The 17971-nt window shown below is 35.6% G+C and overlaps 1 long non-coding RNA gene across 1 annotated transcript; it reads left to right on the forward strand.

The window, feature by feature from the left end:
• The first annotated feature begins 1171 nt into the window (after window positions 1-1171).
• LOC140609903 (uncharacterized) lies at window positions 1172-17696 on the forward strand. The gene is made up of 2 exons (XR_012011613.1): window positions 1172-1308; window positions 17312-17696. It is a non-coding gene; the product is annotated as an uncharacterized lncRNA (long non-coding RNA).
• Window positions 17697-17971: the final 275 nt, after the last annotated feature.

The raw sequence follows: 17971 nt of genomic DNA on the forward strand, positions 1-17971 counted from the left end.
TATTTCAGAAAGGCAGGGAAGAGAGGGGGAAAAAGGAAGGAAGGAAAGGAGGGAAGGAAAGGAAAGGACATCACAAGAAAGGAAAGGGTAGGGAAGGAAGGGAAAGGAAAAAGGAAGAGATGGCAGAGAGAGAGGAAGAAGAAAAAGATATCATGAACAGGATAACCATCAACATTGATGAACTCTAACAGCAATTATAAAGGGTAATGTAACAGAGTTACAAGGGACTTCTGAGTTGAGAAGACTTCTAAGTTGAGTTGGAATGATCACAATAAGACAAAAAATCAGTCATGCAAAATTTTACAATAAGAACATTTCAGTCCAATGGATCAACATATGTCATGAGGTGGGGCGAAAAATTTGGCTTGATAAAAGGACAGAAATAATACAATAAAAATGGTAAAAGCCAAATTTAAGAGTTTGGCCCTGCATCTCACCCATGTTACCAGACAATGAGTAATGACATTCTAAAGAAGACAATGATCATCTATTTTCTCTATTCATTTTTCAATATACACAGAACTCATCTTAATTCATTCATCACTGAAATAAAAAATCTGTGAGACTGCCATTAGGGAACTAACTCAGTATATCTGGTTCTATTATTTTACCTCAGCCTTTCCTTCCCACCTCTTTTCATAAGACAGTATCTTCAAATTCTACAGAAGCATGCTTGCCTGATACAACACCACACCAAACAAAGTTTGAGAATTAAGAGATAGAAATATATGTACATGTGTGCCATGAAACAGGTACAAGAGTACTGTGCTATTCATAACAAACAACCAAACGCTATTCTTTCTAAAATGGAGACATTTTAGGATATTTATACAGTAGAATAAATTGTGGCATATTTATACAATAGGATGAAAATGACCCAAGTAATGTTACAAACAAGAACATGAATGAATATCACAAATGTAGAGTTGCATGAAAGGAACCAGACATAAAAGCATACACAGTATTATGATTCAGGTTACCTGAACTTAAAAACAGACTAAATAAACCATCATTTCTAGATGCATGTGACTGTGCTCAAACTATAAAGAAAAGCAAAGTAATAGTCATGACCTTACAAGGAATGGTAGTAAAGAGGTGAGAAGGAAAGGAATTGGAATTGGAATGGGAATTGATGGAGTTTTGGAATGTTGGTAAGTTCTGGAACCCACAGCCAAGAAAGAATTCTTGAGATGTCTTTGTGCAAAAAAGATGATTTTATTAAAACACAGGCCAGGACTCATGGGCAGAAAGAGCTTCTGCACTGGGATTGTGAGGGGTGGCTGATTACATACTTGGGAATTGGAGAAGGTAAGAACAAAGGGAGGTGTCTAAAAGAACTCTCACTTGCTAAAGACGACTCTCAGGATACCTGAAGCCTTGCTATTGTCAAGCTCATGTTGTGCCAGAAAATTGAGTTATGGGTCTTTTAAAGTTAGGCTATTGATGAGAATGCTTTTTCCTTGTAAATCACTAAGACATTGGTAAACTGAAAGAGACTCCTGTCTGGCAGGACTGTGATCTCTATTAACCATTTGTTTTTCCCCTTCCCATAGTTTTAGGGCAGCCAGGAGTGCCTGAGGAATGTTACACATATCCCATCTGGGAGGGTGGTAGGTTATGGGGTGTCAGCTTGTGCTTTGCCCTTAGCTTGCCTTCTGCTCCCTCATCAGGGTGGGCTGTTTAGCGATTCTGGGGAGCAGGCAGTTATCAATTTAAGGCCTGAGTGGCATTACATGGGAGCCCTTTTTATGGTAAATTACTGACCTATGCTTTTAAGGCAGACTCATCTATATGGATACAGTATTTAACAATAAAAAAATTGTTAAAAAGAGAATAACATAGTTCCTGGCACACAGTAAATATCCCATTTATTAAAGCAAATGGTATTATTAGTTTGGAAAAAACGTTTCTCTTCATTTGTGAAAGGAAGGAGTAAGTGAAATATTTTCTAAGTGCCCTTACAACTTGGAGGAAAGAAAAAAAAAACTATTTTAAGAAAGAGTTTAAATTACTAAGTCTATTACTTTACTCTGGATTCAGTTCCCTGAATATAACATTAAATCCAGATGTGTCTTCGTCCACACTCTTCGGAAATAAAGAAAGAAAGAAAGAAAGAAAGAAAGAAAGAAAGAAAGAAAGAAAGAAAGAAAGAAAGAAAGAAAGAAAGAAAGAAAGAAAGAAAGTTGTCAGTGCTAAGTCAGTTAGATCTTATTATCTTATGTGCTCTATAGCTATTTGATTTCTCTTTTCTACTTCTCTACATGCATATAATTAATGGATAATGCAATAATTTGAATAGTCTGCTAGTAACAAATGAATGGGATTAGAGGCCATTCTCGACATGGTTACTGTTGCATCCTTGACATCTGTGGTATATGGCACATAACAGGCAATGAAGAGTGTGGTTCTATTGACTAAGGTCCTACTATCTCAGGGCTCATGGTACTTTTATAAATTAAAGTAATAATAGCTGTTGGAACAGATACACCCAGATTCTCAGCGATTAGTAACAGTCTTACTAGCAAGGTCTAGAGAGGTGGTGTTCACCTGTGGTCACTGATGATAGAGTCTGCCAAGATATTTAATTGTGCCTCAGGTTGAGTAGCTACTGATATCCAGTTGGCAGAGGGGGATAAGAAAGATACACAGAAGTATATGGAGGAAGATTTTTGGGACACAAGCCTGAGAAGGCATACATCACTTCTCACATTTTCTGAGGAAAATCCAGTAACATGGCACCTTATACATGCAAAGGGAACTGGGCAATGTACATCTTGTCTCAAAAGCTCCATCTTGGCAAAAAGATTCTCTGGAAGGTTTGTTCATCATGAACTTGAGGTGGACAACTTGCAGAGCCTACTATTAAACTATTCAATTCATTTTTTTCAACCAGCCTTCTATTCCACTAGCTAGACTCTAAGCAGATGAAGGGAAAAGGACTGGATCAGAGTTTGAATTTGACTTTTCTCCTCTTCAAGCCATCCTTTAGGGTGACAAATGCAGATGATTACTTTGTGTTTTAAGAAACCAGACTAAACAAGCATTTATATTTTTGCTCAATTGTGAGGATGTAAATGTAGGTGCCCACATGCTCACGTGCACGCACATGCATGTGCACATGCGCGCACACACACATGCAGAAGCCTTGCTTAGAGTTTTTGAGAGACTCTCAAAACATTCAACATCCAAAACAGAACAGTTATGCTGAGAGATTAATCTTCATTCTCACACAGTTCTGGGTGAAATTTGAAAGTATAACCTTGATTTCTTGATTCACACCAACAAGAGAATATTTCCAAGAACCTCTGTTCCACATCAAAATCTTAGTGCATTAAAACAAATACTTTCTCTTTCGTAAAAGCTTACTACATTTTCAGGCATTTCCTAAACTGTATGTTCTTTGTTATTAGAAGTCAGTAGACACTTTTGCCATTCAAGACAGGAGATTTTGAAAATTTTACATTCCTATTAGGCTACCTAAAATGATGAATGATCACCAAGAACTGGAAATTTTGGGAATTCTGCTTCTGGGGTGCCAAATTAGAACTTGCAGAACCTCTGACATCACCAACATATAAAACAGCATCACAGCATGGGGTGATTTAAACATGAAGAACAGGTACAGGCAATGTGGTTTAGAACCAAATCACTGAAGTACTGAAGATTAAATAGAATTAATGAATTTTATGCTGCAGTCTCCATAAATGATCCAACAAATATGCAGCAAAATCCTGAACTGCAGCCTTGAAATAAAGAGCTTAATGTAATTCAGTGCATATTGGTTGCCTAGAAACTAACTTGGAAGGGGGTTGGGGAGGGAAGACTACAAAACATGAAGGGTTCATAGGTTTAATAAGGAGATTATTAACTCTGAACTGCTTGGCGATATGATATATATGTTCGACAGTGCTCTCTTCTCCTGAGAGCTCCTCAATGTATCAGAGAGCCGGGTTAGAGGGCATGCAGAAGAAGCTGCTATAGAATGACAGGACAGCAGTTAAGGCTTCAGGCAACCAGTAAATAGCAAACACCATCATCACATTCAAACCTGCAGTCACTGTAACCAGAGATCATCTCAAATGTTGACAAACTGCATCTGTCAGTAAAGCTTGCTTATTTACTTTTCCTAAATTATCTTCCTACATACAGCTCAGGACTTGCTTCCTACAGGAGACATTTCCCCATTTCATTAGAACACTTAGGATGTTAAAAAATAAAAATGGACAGGTAAGGAATGGGAGAGTTAGAAGACAATCGAATAGCTTTTAGATTTGGAAAGTTGAATGGGCTGAGGAATGGGACACACGTCTTCATCCAAAAGCCTTTTGGAAAAGGAGGAATTAGTTTTTAAGTTTTAACTGCAAACATAGCATATTAAGAGGTCACTGACATAGACATGGCCAACATGCATATGAGAAAATGTTCTGCATCACTTGCCATCAGGGAAATACAAATCAAAACTACAATGAGATACCACCTCACACCAGTGAGAATGGGGAAAATTAACAAGGCAGGAAACAACAAATGTTGGAGAGGATGCGGAGAAAAGGGAACCCTCTTACACTGTTGGTGGGAATGTGAACTGGTGCAGCCACTCTGGAAAACTGTATGGAGGTTCCTCAAACAGTTAAAAATATACCTGCCCTACGACCCAGCAATTGCACTGTTGGGGATTTACCCCAAAGATACAAATGCAATGAAACGCCGGGACACCTGCACCCCGATGTTTCTAGCAGCAATGGCCACGATAGCCAAACTGTGGAAGGAGCCTCGGTGTCCAACGAAAGATGAATGGATAAAGAAGATGTGGTTTATGTATACAATGGAATATTACTCAGTCATTAGAAATGACAAATACCCACCATTTGCTTCAACGTGGATGGAACTGGAGGGTATTATGCTGAGTGAAGTAAGTCAGTCAGAGAAGGACAAACATTATATGTTCTCATTCATTTGGGGAATATAAATAATAGTGAAAGGGAATATAAGGGAAGGGAGAAGAAATGTGTGGGAAATATCAGAAAGGGAGACAGAACGTAAAGACTGCTAACTCTGGGAAACGAACTAGGGGTGGTAGAAGGGGAGGAGGGCGGGGGGTGGGAGTGAATGGGTGACGGGCACTGGGGGTTATTCTGTATGTTAGTAAATTGAACACCAATAAAAAATAAATTAAAAAATAAAATAAAATAAAATAAAATAAAATGCAAACTAAAACCACAAAAAAAAAAATAAGAGGTCACTGATATTGTGCATGGCACAATCTTCATTGTTAGTTCAGCTTCTTGTTTATTATTTACATACAGAAACTGAGGAGGTGATGCTCAGGTGGCATTTCATGAGTAGCATTTTAGCATTTCCTCTAAAACCATTGAATAAATAGCCGTCTTAATTTTAGCAAAGTGAATACACAGGAGATACTGTGCTTTAGCAACTTAGCTTAAAAGAGTTGCTTAGGGAGGACATATTTCATCCTAATTATTTTTGACAGGAATTAGGTCAGATTAATTAGTTTAAAATTCAGCTAAACAACAGCGTCTTTGCTAATTACTTCAGGGTGTATACATAATTCATTTACAATAGGGGAAAAAAGGAAAATACTGAGGGAGAACGCTACACAACCCTGACCCCTTTGATGAGTGATTCCTAAAGAGAGGGCCTCCTGTGACCTAAAGGGGACATAGGATGCAGAGTATCTGGAGCACGTGGTTTAGTATGAGGAAAAGTATTTATATAGTCATGTTTTTAAGTATCTATATTTAAAATATTTAAAAATTTAAAGATACCTTTGAAAATAGTTTAGGATATAAATGTCACAGTAAGATAAAGTAGAAAGTGAGTGGTTAAAAACAAGGTTTTTAGAGAAAAGATTTTCTCAGCTGAACTCCTTACAAGCTTTGTGACCTTGGGCAATGTGCATATTTCTCTAAGGTTCAGGCTGTTGTTAAACTAATAATAGCATTTAGCATCCACTTTAGGGCTTGTTGCAAGAATTAAATGAGGTAATATATGTAAACCACAGCAAGTGACACAATATTTAATATTTCTTAGGTATTATCATTTCTATAGCAGTACAGAAAATTAAATAAATGTTTGCCATGCCATCTATACACTTTTAAATTAGTCCCCAAACTACCTTTAAATTAATATAGCTTTGCTTGAAGTGCATAAAAAAAAGAAAGAGCATTTTAAATTTAGGTTCAAATTCCTATGGGAAAAGATGGATTAAAATATTTTAGTAGATTAAATATGAATTTATACTAATTAAAAGTCAAAAGTATGCAAGGGCACTTGGACAAATAGGAGAGTTTAAGTGTGTATCACTTGTCCATAGTCCTACTCAGGTTTAAAGAAAGACATCCAAATCTTTATCAAAGAAGCCCACGTGAAAATATTTATATGGAATCCCCTGATATTTAAATTTGTATCTATAGACTTTTAAAAAATCATATCAGAGAAACAAATTTATTCTTACATTGGCTTCTATTAACTGATAAATTCTAGCCTAAATTATGGGTGGGTATATTTGTGAACCTCTAGTTGAGCATTTAGATACATATAAACTGAAGACTAATTTTGCTGGCATTCTAAATTAGTTTTAGTTGCCATCATTAGGGTCACTTTGATCTTCTCTTCAAATATTGGAATATATTTACAAATTTAAAAATTAGATGGAATAGATGACATTAAAACTGATGACACTGAAAGAAAAATTATTTTCCAAATGTGGACCCACATTGAAAACAACAACTAATGACACCATCTGTATCAATGCCATCTATTTTGCTGCCTAGCATACATGTCAACATGATGGCTGTGACTTTAATTTACACATTTCCCTCACAAGACAACTGAATACTGAAGAAATCCACACCTCCCAAGGTATGTGATGTGCCTCAATGGTGCCGATCACATCTGGCCAGGGAGGTGCTTTCATATTTTCCACATAGGAACTATGTGTCTGAACACTGTGGTAGGCTATCCAAAGTGTTTTATTAATAGTTCTTCTCTCCCAACACCTGATTTCCATATTAGAGGCATGCTCTTTGCTTAAGGGAGAGCTTTCCCTTTCAAGTTATAAAACAGCCCAGTAAAATGAGCAACTTAGTAACTGCCATCGGAGAATAAGTCCTAAACAAATATAGTCTGCAGTAATTTTAAGAGATAAAAAGAATAAGCATTCAATCTACATAGACAAACTGTTAAAAGTTAACTTTGGCTATTTTAGGGCATAATTCAGCTTATTAAGGTGAAAAACAAAGTAGATAGTGTTGAACTGAGGTGAGAAGGAGAATCGAGTTATCTTATGTTGCCAAATAGCTGATTATAATCATCGGATATAGGTGATTTCTGGTCTTTGCCACTTTGTCAGAGCAAAAAAACATGCATGAGATGAGCCTGAGCTACATCTCACAAACTTTTCTGGTCTTCGTACTTCTCAATATTGACCAGTTAAAATGATATGGTCATTCCCACTGGCTGGGCCAGCACATAGCAAGTAGTCAAGATATAGAGTCATGGTGAAAAAAGATATAGCTGAAAATCTTTTCTCCAACACAGACCATCTGGGATCTTTGCCTACCTCATAAAACCGTTTCAGCATTAAATTTTACATAAGGAAGATTTTAGCAAATGTCCTGATATATCAATACTCTAAAATAATGAAGGGCATTATGGTTGTTACTATTATGATTTTTATCTATATCAAGTAAAAACAATCCAGTTCTAAATTTAAGATTTCCATTTGAAATAGGTAATATTAACATAAGATATGAGCAAATGAGAACCATATAAAACAAATAAATTTCGTGAATATAACTGCATAGTAGTATCTGACTACCTTTTTGATCATTTTTATCACTATGAAATACAAACACCTGCATTTTTTGAATGCCAACTCTAGGTTGAGCCGTGTTAGGTGCTTACATATACAACCTCTTTTAATCCATTATAGTGTCCCTATAAGGTAGGTATTATTATAATCTTGATTGTAAAGATGAAGACATTGAGCTTAAATGAAATTCAGTGTCATTCCCAAAATCCCTTGCATGTGATGCTTAAGCTGTGATGGCAGGATGTAGGGACTTCATCCTCCTGCCCCACTAGATCCCAGAATATACCATCTAGTTTTGCTTGGGTGTAGTTAAACCAGCTGTCCACTGTCATGTGTTTGCAGGAAAGGACAGAGGTAGAGTGACAGAGCATGTGATGGAAGGAGTAAAAAAAGTCATTTCTAAGACTTTTAAAGGAACACAGCTCTTTTTCCTTCTAGGCTAAGTAAACGAATCCAGTTACAAATGTAAATGAAATATCAGCTTATAGAAATGTGGAGATCTAAAATGGTGGAGGCACATCAGGAAAGTGTTTGGCAGTGTTTTAGAAAGTTCAACATAAACTTAATATACAATCCAGGAATCTCATTCCTAGATACGTAGCCGAGAGAAATGAAAACATAGGTTTTCAAAAAAGACTTGCATGTGAAAGTTTACAGTAGCACCATTCATGGATGATGGTCAAAATGTAGAGACAATCCAGATGTCCATCAATTTATGTATGGATATATAATAATTGGTATATCCATAAGTGGAATATAATCCAGCAATAAAAAGGAGTGAAATACTAATTGCATGCAACAATATGAGTGAACATCATTAACAACATACTAAGTCAAAGAAACCAGACATAAAAGACTACATATTGTACAATTCATACAGAATGTCTGAAATACGTAAACCTATAGAGACAAGAAGTACATTAGTGTATGCCTTGAGCTGGATGTGGGATTTGGGATTAATTGGGCATGAGGGATATCTTTGGGGCAATGGAATTATTTAACACTAGATTATGGCAATGATTACACAACTTTGTAATTTTACTAATGCCAATGAAATGTATACTTTAAATCAATTCTATAAAATGTAAATTATACTTCAGTGAATCTGTTAAAAAAATTCCAAGAAATTAGGAATGGATCATGTCAGGTGTGAGATAAGACTTTTACTCAAGTTGTTTCTTTCCTAAATCATTCAGCCTCCACCCTGTGCTCTGCTGCATCAACCTCCTTCCCTTTTCTAAGACTAACTTCTTTTAAAAGACTTTGTCTCTGCTTCATGTCTCTGAATCCTCATCTTATATTCAGCCCTCAACCCACTGCAATCTGGCTTCAGCCCACATTCTACTGAAGCTGTTCTTGCCAACTTTGTTACGACCTCCTTTTTGTTACATATAGTGGGTGTATTTCAGCCTTCATCTTTACTTAATCTGTCAACACTTTTGACCCTGTTGACCATTCCTTCTCTTGTACCCACTATCTTTCCATAGAATTTGTGTCATTTGTTTCTCCTGGGTTTCTCTTCAATGCCTCTGGTTACTTCTTCACAGTCTTCTTTCTGGATTCCTGCTATTTTGCCCATCTCTTATGTGCTAATCCTACTAAGACCTTATTTCAGAGTGGGGTCAGAGGATCATCTGATCAAAATCGGGGATGGGACTCTACTTGTCAGAAACATAGATTTGTAAACTACATCCGAAACCTACTCAGTAAGACACTCCGGAGTTGGTACCTTGAATTCTATCAGGTCTCCTGGGTAATTCACCTGAAGTGAATTAAATTTGAGTGAGAATCACCCTTTTAAATATCTTCCCTGAGTAATATCTATTTCTATATGTTCACTTACCACCTACTTGCTAAAAAGTCTAAAATTTATATCTCAAGTTCAGATCTCATTCCTGAGCTTCAAAATCCATAGACCCAAATTTCTGCTGGCCATCTCATTTGGAATACTACAGAAACACAAAACTTTTTATGCCCATAAGCAATCGCATGGCCTTCACTTGTAAGCTTCTCCTGTGTTTTCTATCTTTGGAAATGGAACCAGTAACCACTGTTGTAGATTCCAGAAATCTAAGTTAGGTTCCCTGCCCCCTCACCCTCACCCTCCTCCACTTACAAACAACTCCAAAGCCCTTTCAATTTAATCTTCTAAAAAATCTGATGATACCATCTACTTCTCTGCATCCTTCCTTAGTGGTATTCTAGTTGAGGCCAACAGTGTCTCTTGCCAGGAATTCTAAAGCAGACTCTAAATAAGACCTTCAGTATCCAGTTTCTCTGCGCTCATATGCCCATGGTCTTTGCTTCACACTATAATGTTTCTACAATGTGAATCTGAACCTTTGCTTTCTTTAAAAAAAAAAATATCTAAGAATCCCACTGCTCTTAAAAGGAAAGTCAGATTGCTTAAAATGATGATAATGGACCTCCATGATGCAACATCAGTTATCATTTCAGCCTTACTTATAATGCCCAGTTCTTATTTCATTTGTTCAAGAATTATAACTTCTAGTCACATTAAACTCTGTTGCTTCTTCAAAGAACATTATCAATCCTCTTTTGCCTTCATACCTTCACATATGATGCTCACTGCAACTAAAGTATTCTTTTCCATTGCTTTACTTGGCTGACTCCTACTAATATATCAGGTATCACCTTCTATGTCACTTTCCCTGGAAACTCTCCCTGATGCTCCAAGTTCAAATAAGAGGATCCTGCAATATGTAATTATAATATGCTGCACTGATGCCATTAGAGCACTTTATTAGACTGCATTTAAACTCTTTGGTTACTTAACTTTTCCTCCAGTAGACTGTAGGTTTAACGGAGGCTGGAATCAAGTGGCCAGAACTTTGAAGGTGCCAATATATATCTATTGAATGTGCCAATCCTTAAGGATTCAACAGGTGAATAACTTAAATAAAACTACTATCTAAAAAATAAAGTGTTACAATCTCATATTTGTAGCTCCTATTTAATTGGAATAAAAATCAAGATTGCACATTTACATTCTAGATTTTTGGATTATAGTATGGTTATTATTTTAATGTAATATCTGAATATTTAAGAATGAATAAGTTTGCTGATATTTTAGGTAAAACTATTATAAAGTGTTCACAATTTCAGAGCCACCTCAGCATGAACCATGAAACATTATATAAAAAATCATCTTGACATATGTGGAAACAAGAAATGCCATATAAATATTAAGCTATTTAATAGTATCACAAATTGAATAAAATTCTTGTTTAAATAGACATGAAAAAAGTGTCTTGTTCAAGGTCTTTTATACTTGTTGATTCACCTTCTCTGAATGAATGGAATTTAAGAAGCTGTAATATCCATTTTCTTATTTGAAAACAGATTTTCCTCCTGGAAAGCTTATGCTTTTTATTCTGTAGTTTTCAGGGTGACCTCTCACTGGCAATTTCAAGGTACTTCACTTATTTTTTCATGCAGACTTTTAAAATGGAACTAGACCCCTCTGAACCTTTTTGTATTTGGAATCAAGAGAGCAAGTTCCTTAGGAAGCTACATGATGCCTCTTTAATTAGAAACTTGGATTGGATATGCATAAAATCAAATATTCAAAGCCTATGAGCCTGTTCTCTTCCTTCTTCCCTCAGTGGCCATCTGGTGGCAAGTTCAGCTCTGGACAGCTCCATCAGACTGTCCATCATTACAATGAGCAGTAAATCCCAATCAAGGTGTTGTTACATTGCCACATACTGGCAAATCAGAGCTGCACAATTTCAGAATACACTGGTATATCCATTTGGATATGGAAATTGATGAGATAGCTGCAAAATAAAGTTTTGTCCTACTATAAATGCTGAATAATTTAAAAATTCAAATAATGCAGACTGGAAAATGAGTTCCTTCACTTACTAGTTGTATGATGTAAAAGCACGTAAAATAATGCACATTTTTAATGGACAATGAAATGTGACTTAAGTATGCTACAAATGAAATCTCACAGCTCTGAAACAGATTTCATGGTTTGCGAATTATATAAGAATACAGGACGTAACTTAATATACTAGTATACTTCCTGGTATCACACACTTTTCTGGTTAGCACCAATGATTCTAACACATTTACTGCCTGGAAGAAAGTGTCATGATATCAAACAATGGGGAAGAATTCCACCAAGTAATACTCAACACTTTTATTAAGGAAACAGGAAAAGAAAAGAAAATATGAAATAGTGATAGTTGCTTTTGCACAAAAGCAGAGTTAAAAATTGTTATCCTCAAGGTAGAAAAGTTTCTTGAATTGGGAACTAATACCCTGAACTGAGAGTTTGGGACATTTGTTCACAAACCTATTATCTTTTCTATAGTTTCACATTAAACATCACAAGCAGTTTATTCCTGTATCATCTGGGCCAGTAGGCCAAATTCTGCCCTGATTCTTTTATTCCTATATTCCCTTTGGCTGTTTTTACTGATTTATATGCCATTCCTCATCAAGAGTAGCTTTATTTTGCTCTTCCTAATTTTCAGGAGACATCCTTGTGATCTTTGTGACCTTTTTGTAAGGGATGTTCAGCCTAAAATAAATAAAAAGAAGAAAGAAAAAACAAAAAACTATGTAAAAGTGCCTCTGTGGTGTTCTGTAGAAAACAGAAGAACTCATATCTATGATTGTGGGTAGTTGTATACCAACTAGGGCTTTAGGTTCCTCACTGTGAAATCAGGATAGTGATAATAAATACTATTAGAAGGTTGTTTCTTTTTTTTTTCTCTAACAAAATAACTTTCATAAACATTTCATTTTTAATCCTTCTTACATTCTCTATCCCTGTGAGGCAGATAACACACTCACCAGAATTTTATAATGGTGTTATACAAATACCCTAGGGAGGTGAATATGAATCACTGCACCATCAAAAACTCTCATTTAAGACTGGTTATATTTGGAGAAAAAATTATCTGTTAATATGCAATAAACATTTCTTGAGCACCTACTATATGTTATCAACATTCTGTACACAAGAAGCATAGAGCAATGAACAAAAGAGAACACATTCCTGTACTTAGCAAACTTACATGTGAGTGAAAGTGGAGAAAGACCACACGTCATCTAAATAATAAACTAGGTCATTAGGAGAGGGAAATGGCACCATGAAGGCAATAAAACAGCTTAATGAGACAGAAGAAATGAGGATGTCTTAGAGAAACAACACTAGGATGATCAAGAAAATCTTTTTTTAGGTAATATTTATGTTCTGTTCTAAGTGACTAAAGGAAGGAGGAATGCACAGTTCTAAGAAAGGTGACTTGAAGAATAGAGTGATCAATTATAAAACCCAAAGGTGGGAGTTAGTTTGCTATGTCCAGTGGTCAGAAAGATCTATGATAACCAACAGAAGAGCATGATATAAAAGAAAATTAAACAGGATCTAGATCATCTAGGACCTTATTTTTTTTTATAATTTTTTATTTATTTATGATAGTCACAGAGAGAGAGAGAGAGAGGCAGAGACACAGGCAGAGGGAGAAGCAGGCTCCATGCACCGGGAGCCCGATGTGGGATTTGATCCCGGGTCTCCAGGATCGCGCCCTGGGCCAAAGGCAGGCGCCAAACCGCTGCACCACCCAGGGATCCCCATCTAGGACCTTATAAACCAGGGCAAGATATAGATTTTACTAAAATTGCTATGGTCAATATTGGAAGGTTTTGAACATGAGAAAAACATGATCCAAGTTATTTTCTAAAACTTGTTACTCTGTTGGCTATGTATGTAAAGAATGGACTCTGCGGAAGCAAATGTAATAAAGCAGAGAAACCATGCAGGTGAACTACAGGAGTTCAGGTGAAAGATGATGGTGCAGACCAAGATGGTGGCAGTAGTAGGAAATGTTCAGGTCCCATTTACAAAACAGAAATGATCGATGGACTAGTTGTGAGGAATGAGAGAAAATATATCAGAAAAACTGCCTGGTGTACATATATTTATAGAATCTTGCCATCTTAGAATTGAAAAAGAGCTTAGAAATTATGTAGTCCTACCAATCTATATTGCATCTGAAGAACCTGAAGTTCAGGAGCAGAAAGTGACTTCATTTGCAACATACAAGCAGTATATGTCATAACCAGAATTAGATTTGTTTGTCACACACCAATTTAAAGCATCCCCTTATCCATCTATATATGCATGTGACCATTGGTTCAACGAATCAGTCACTAATTTACACATTCAATCTTTCACTTATTTATTCATTCAATAAACATTCACTGAATAATTACTTTGCTGAGTACTGGAGGGTGAGGGTGACAGATAACCTGTTGCATATGGGACTGTCATTCTCTTTAAGGACCTTGTAGTCTGGTTAGAAAAGATAAAGTAGGCCAGTATCTAGAATCTTGTTGATCTAGTCCATGCTGACCATAAGACTTTCAATATTTCATATTAACGGACTCTTTCAAAAGGTGTATCAGAAGATTCTATCATGCCACCTATGGATACTTTCCCAATCCTCCTTAACCTCAGCTGAGGCTGTTCCCTATGACTTTATGTAGGAAAAGAGGAAATATTTATTTTTTTTAAAGATTTTATTTATTTATTTGAGAGAGAGAGATAGTAATAGAGATAGCAAGAAAGAGAGCACGAGTTGGGGGAGGAGCAGAGGGAGAGGGAGAAGCAGGGTGCCTGTTACACAGGGAACCTGACCTGAAACTCAATCCCAGGTCTCTGGAATGATGACCTGAGCCCAAGGCAGATGCTTACTTAGCCAATTGAGCCACCTAAGGACCCTGAAAAGAAGATATATTTAAGCCTATAATGATTTAAGAAGGAAACTTAAAAGATTGAGATGTATCTTATATTTTATGGCTATGGAAGACACCAATGCTCACCCACAAAGAATCTTTACTACTTTTCTTACAGATAAAAGACCTCATTACAGATGTTGAATATGCATGAACTAAACTAATTTCTATACATGGAGTCATCAGAAGTCAAACTTAGAAGGGAACCTAGAGATCATTACAATTCAACCTTCTCATTTTGTTGGGAGTTTAGAGGAAATTGAAGACCATCTGATGGAAGAGAAAGGTTTAGAATCAGGGTCTTTAAATTCTTACCTACTTATATTTCTCCTCATATGTCTTACTGCTATTCTCTTCATCTCTCCTATCACTACAAAGTTATTTTTTTTTGGTTTGTTTTTCACTAAATGAAACTTTAAGTAATTTGAGTTTAAGACTAGTTGTGTTTTAAGTAACATTTTTGTGAGTTTCTGAATGTAAGTTAACATGATTTTCAAATATCAGATATTATAAAATAGATTATAAAGAATATATGTTCCCACCAAGGGAATCATTATTAAAATAATTTTGGAGTTCATAGTTACAAAATATTTATTTGAAGGATTTCACCACAATTTGCTTAGGTCATTCACTTTGATGGGCACTTATGTGGTTGCCAACTGCTCACTACTTTAAGAACCACAGAAATAAACATGTGTGCAGTTACCTCTTTAAAATGCTCAATTATTTCCTTGAGAGAGATGTTGAATGGTAGTCAAGGGTTATACTCATTCAAATTGGTGATATATACTGCCAGATTGCCATCTAGGAAGATAGTTCCAATTTACACCTGCATCTACATTATCAGTCTTAGAGAGAAGTATTTGTGAACACAGAAGATTGAGAAAATGTTGAAGGAAGGAGAGAGGTAATAAATACCAGCCTTGGGAATTGAGAAAGAGGGGTTACTTATGCACAACTCCTACTCAGCTAGGAACCAAAAGCTAAGCAATCTCATTCTTCTTTCTCTCTCTCTCTCTTTTTGGTCACATAATTAAAAAGTCTTGATTGTGACATACACTAAAGAGAAATATTTTTACCTTATAATATGTATTTATGTATAAGTGTATATATTTACATATATACCTCTTTATCACATATAAATCAACACTGGTTATTAATATTAAAATAATCTTAGATATTCACACAGTTCCAAAACTCAATCTCATTGTTTGGCATGCAGTTTTTAGATTACAATATAGACTAACTCAATTCTCCTATAGATATTAAATATATAACAATAATTTCCCATTCATCCTTGACCATAAATTGTCTAACAACAATTTTTATTCTTGCTCAGTTTTTGTAGTGAACTATTTTAGATATTCTTTATAATTTGTAAAAACTCTTTACATTTTAAATAGACTTTCCTTTGTCATATATATTGTCATCAAGATACAAGCAACATAATTTTTAACAAAATCTCAAAGCAAAATTTAATTATATCCTATCTTCTGGTATTCTCTCTATGTATCACAGATATTCCTGTATGATTTAAAGTGTTTGGGCTTTTTTTTTTTTTTTTTAAAGGATTTTTCTCTTTGAACAGTTTTTTTTTTTAATTTTTTTAAATTTATTTATGGTAGTCACACACAGAGAGAGAGAGAGGCAGAGACATAGGCAGAGGGAGAAGCAGGCTCCATGCACCAGGAGCCTGACATGGGATTCGATCCCGGGTCTCCAGGATCGCGCCCTGGGCCAAAGGCAGGCGCTAAACCGCTGCACCACCCAGGGATCCCAAGTGTTTGGGCTTTATGGCTCTTGACCAAATGCTTAAATTAGGTAGAGAGTACCAGTCATGAGGTCAAAGTTTTGGGTGCTAGACATGATTTTCAAAAACCTCAGAGGAAGCTCCTAATCTTAGGCAAACACCATCCCAAGGACCACCTTGTGTCAAAAAAGATGATTATGAGTCCAAACAAGCAAGCCCAGCTGTAGAAAGATACCTCATTGCATAAAGTCTTCTTCAGCCAAGTGAGCTTGTGTCATCTTCACGTATAAAATATGACACACTATTAATAAAGACCAGTGGGGAAAATATTTTTAGAGCTATATGTTTGCCAAAATTCAGAAACTAAACTAAAATTTCTCAGAGTTTGTCAAAAGCATGTTATTTCCATGGTCACAGAGGCATTTATGAAAAACAAACCTAATTACTTTGAATAATCATCAGACCAAATTGCAAAGTTTTCAACTTAATAGGAGTCTAGATTTATTAAAAACCAGTTCTTTTCCCAAAAGAAATCTGCATGTTGAATTCTATCCATATCTAAGAATTTTTAAAGTGTTAAATTGGTGTGTGTGTATATATATATACATATATACATATATACATATATATATACATATATATATATATTTAAGAAACTGACAGTAATGGTTCTCTCATTTCCTAAAGGTTTATGTATAAATTTCATATACTAGCAAATCTAAATATGTCTGCTATTAAAAGCACAAGTGTGCCCCCTTCTGAATAAATGAAATATTGAGTCCTATATTTGTTCTTAAAATAGCTACCTCCCTTCTTTCTGGACCAAGCTGAATAAATGAATCTGGGCAAATACGAGCAGCAAGTTTTAAGAGCACTCTTTTCTAGAAACATTCAAGATTGGAAGCATTAAAAGAAAAGTTCTGATGATATGTCTTTTTAAATTTCTTTTTCCACAGGAGAAATCTTCTAAAATAAAGCACCCAAGAATAAAGTTTGATCTTACTCTGAACAGAAAACCAAAGCCAGTTTGCTACACAACCCAGAATAAGTTGGGTAGAGAGATGGCAACTCCTTTGGCAACTGAAATAGTGACAAAGATGTCAGCAAGAAGTGAAGTGACATTCCACTGACACAATCCAAATATTTTGAAAGACAGTGGCTATACAAACTAAGTATTTGCATTGACCTCAAGTTCTACTCTCCTCTCTCAGTTTTGCAGCTGAGGAAATGAAGGCTCAGAATCAATATGTGGGTTTTGGAAAATCACTTAATAATTGAGCCATATCTTACTATCCTCAATCCAGTGTTGTACCTACAGTAAAACACAGTGATCCAAATAACTATTCTGGTAGTTTTGTCTATTTGATGGACTTCATCTTTAAATCCATTCATTTCAATCTAGACTCTCTTTTTCTCTCTTCTCCTGTAAATTCAAAACCAAAAATAACTGTGACCAAAATAGGGCATCATGTTTGATTTGATTATCTTGGGCAGTGTGCCACTCACCTGACAATTATAAAATGCTATGGAAATTAAATGTTGATGATGATGAAAATGACAACAATAATAGTTATGATCAGGAAAATAATAATGAAATACAATGTTATGGTAAAGTA

This window comes from Canis lupus, chromosome 19 (assembly GCF_048164855.1).
Source record: "Canis lupus baileyi chromosome 19, mCanLup2.hap1, whole genome shotgun sequence".
Taxonomy (NCBI): Eukaryota; Metazoa; Chordata; class Mammalia; order Carnivora; family Canidae; genus Canis; species Canis lupus.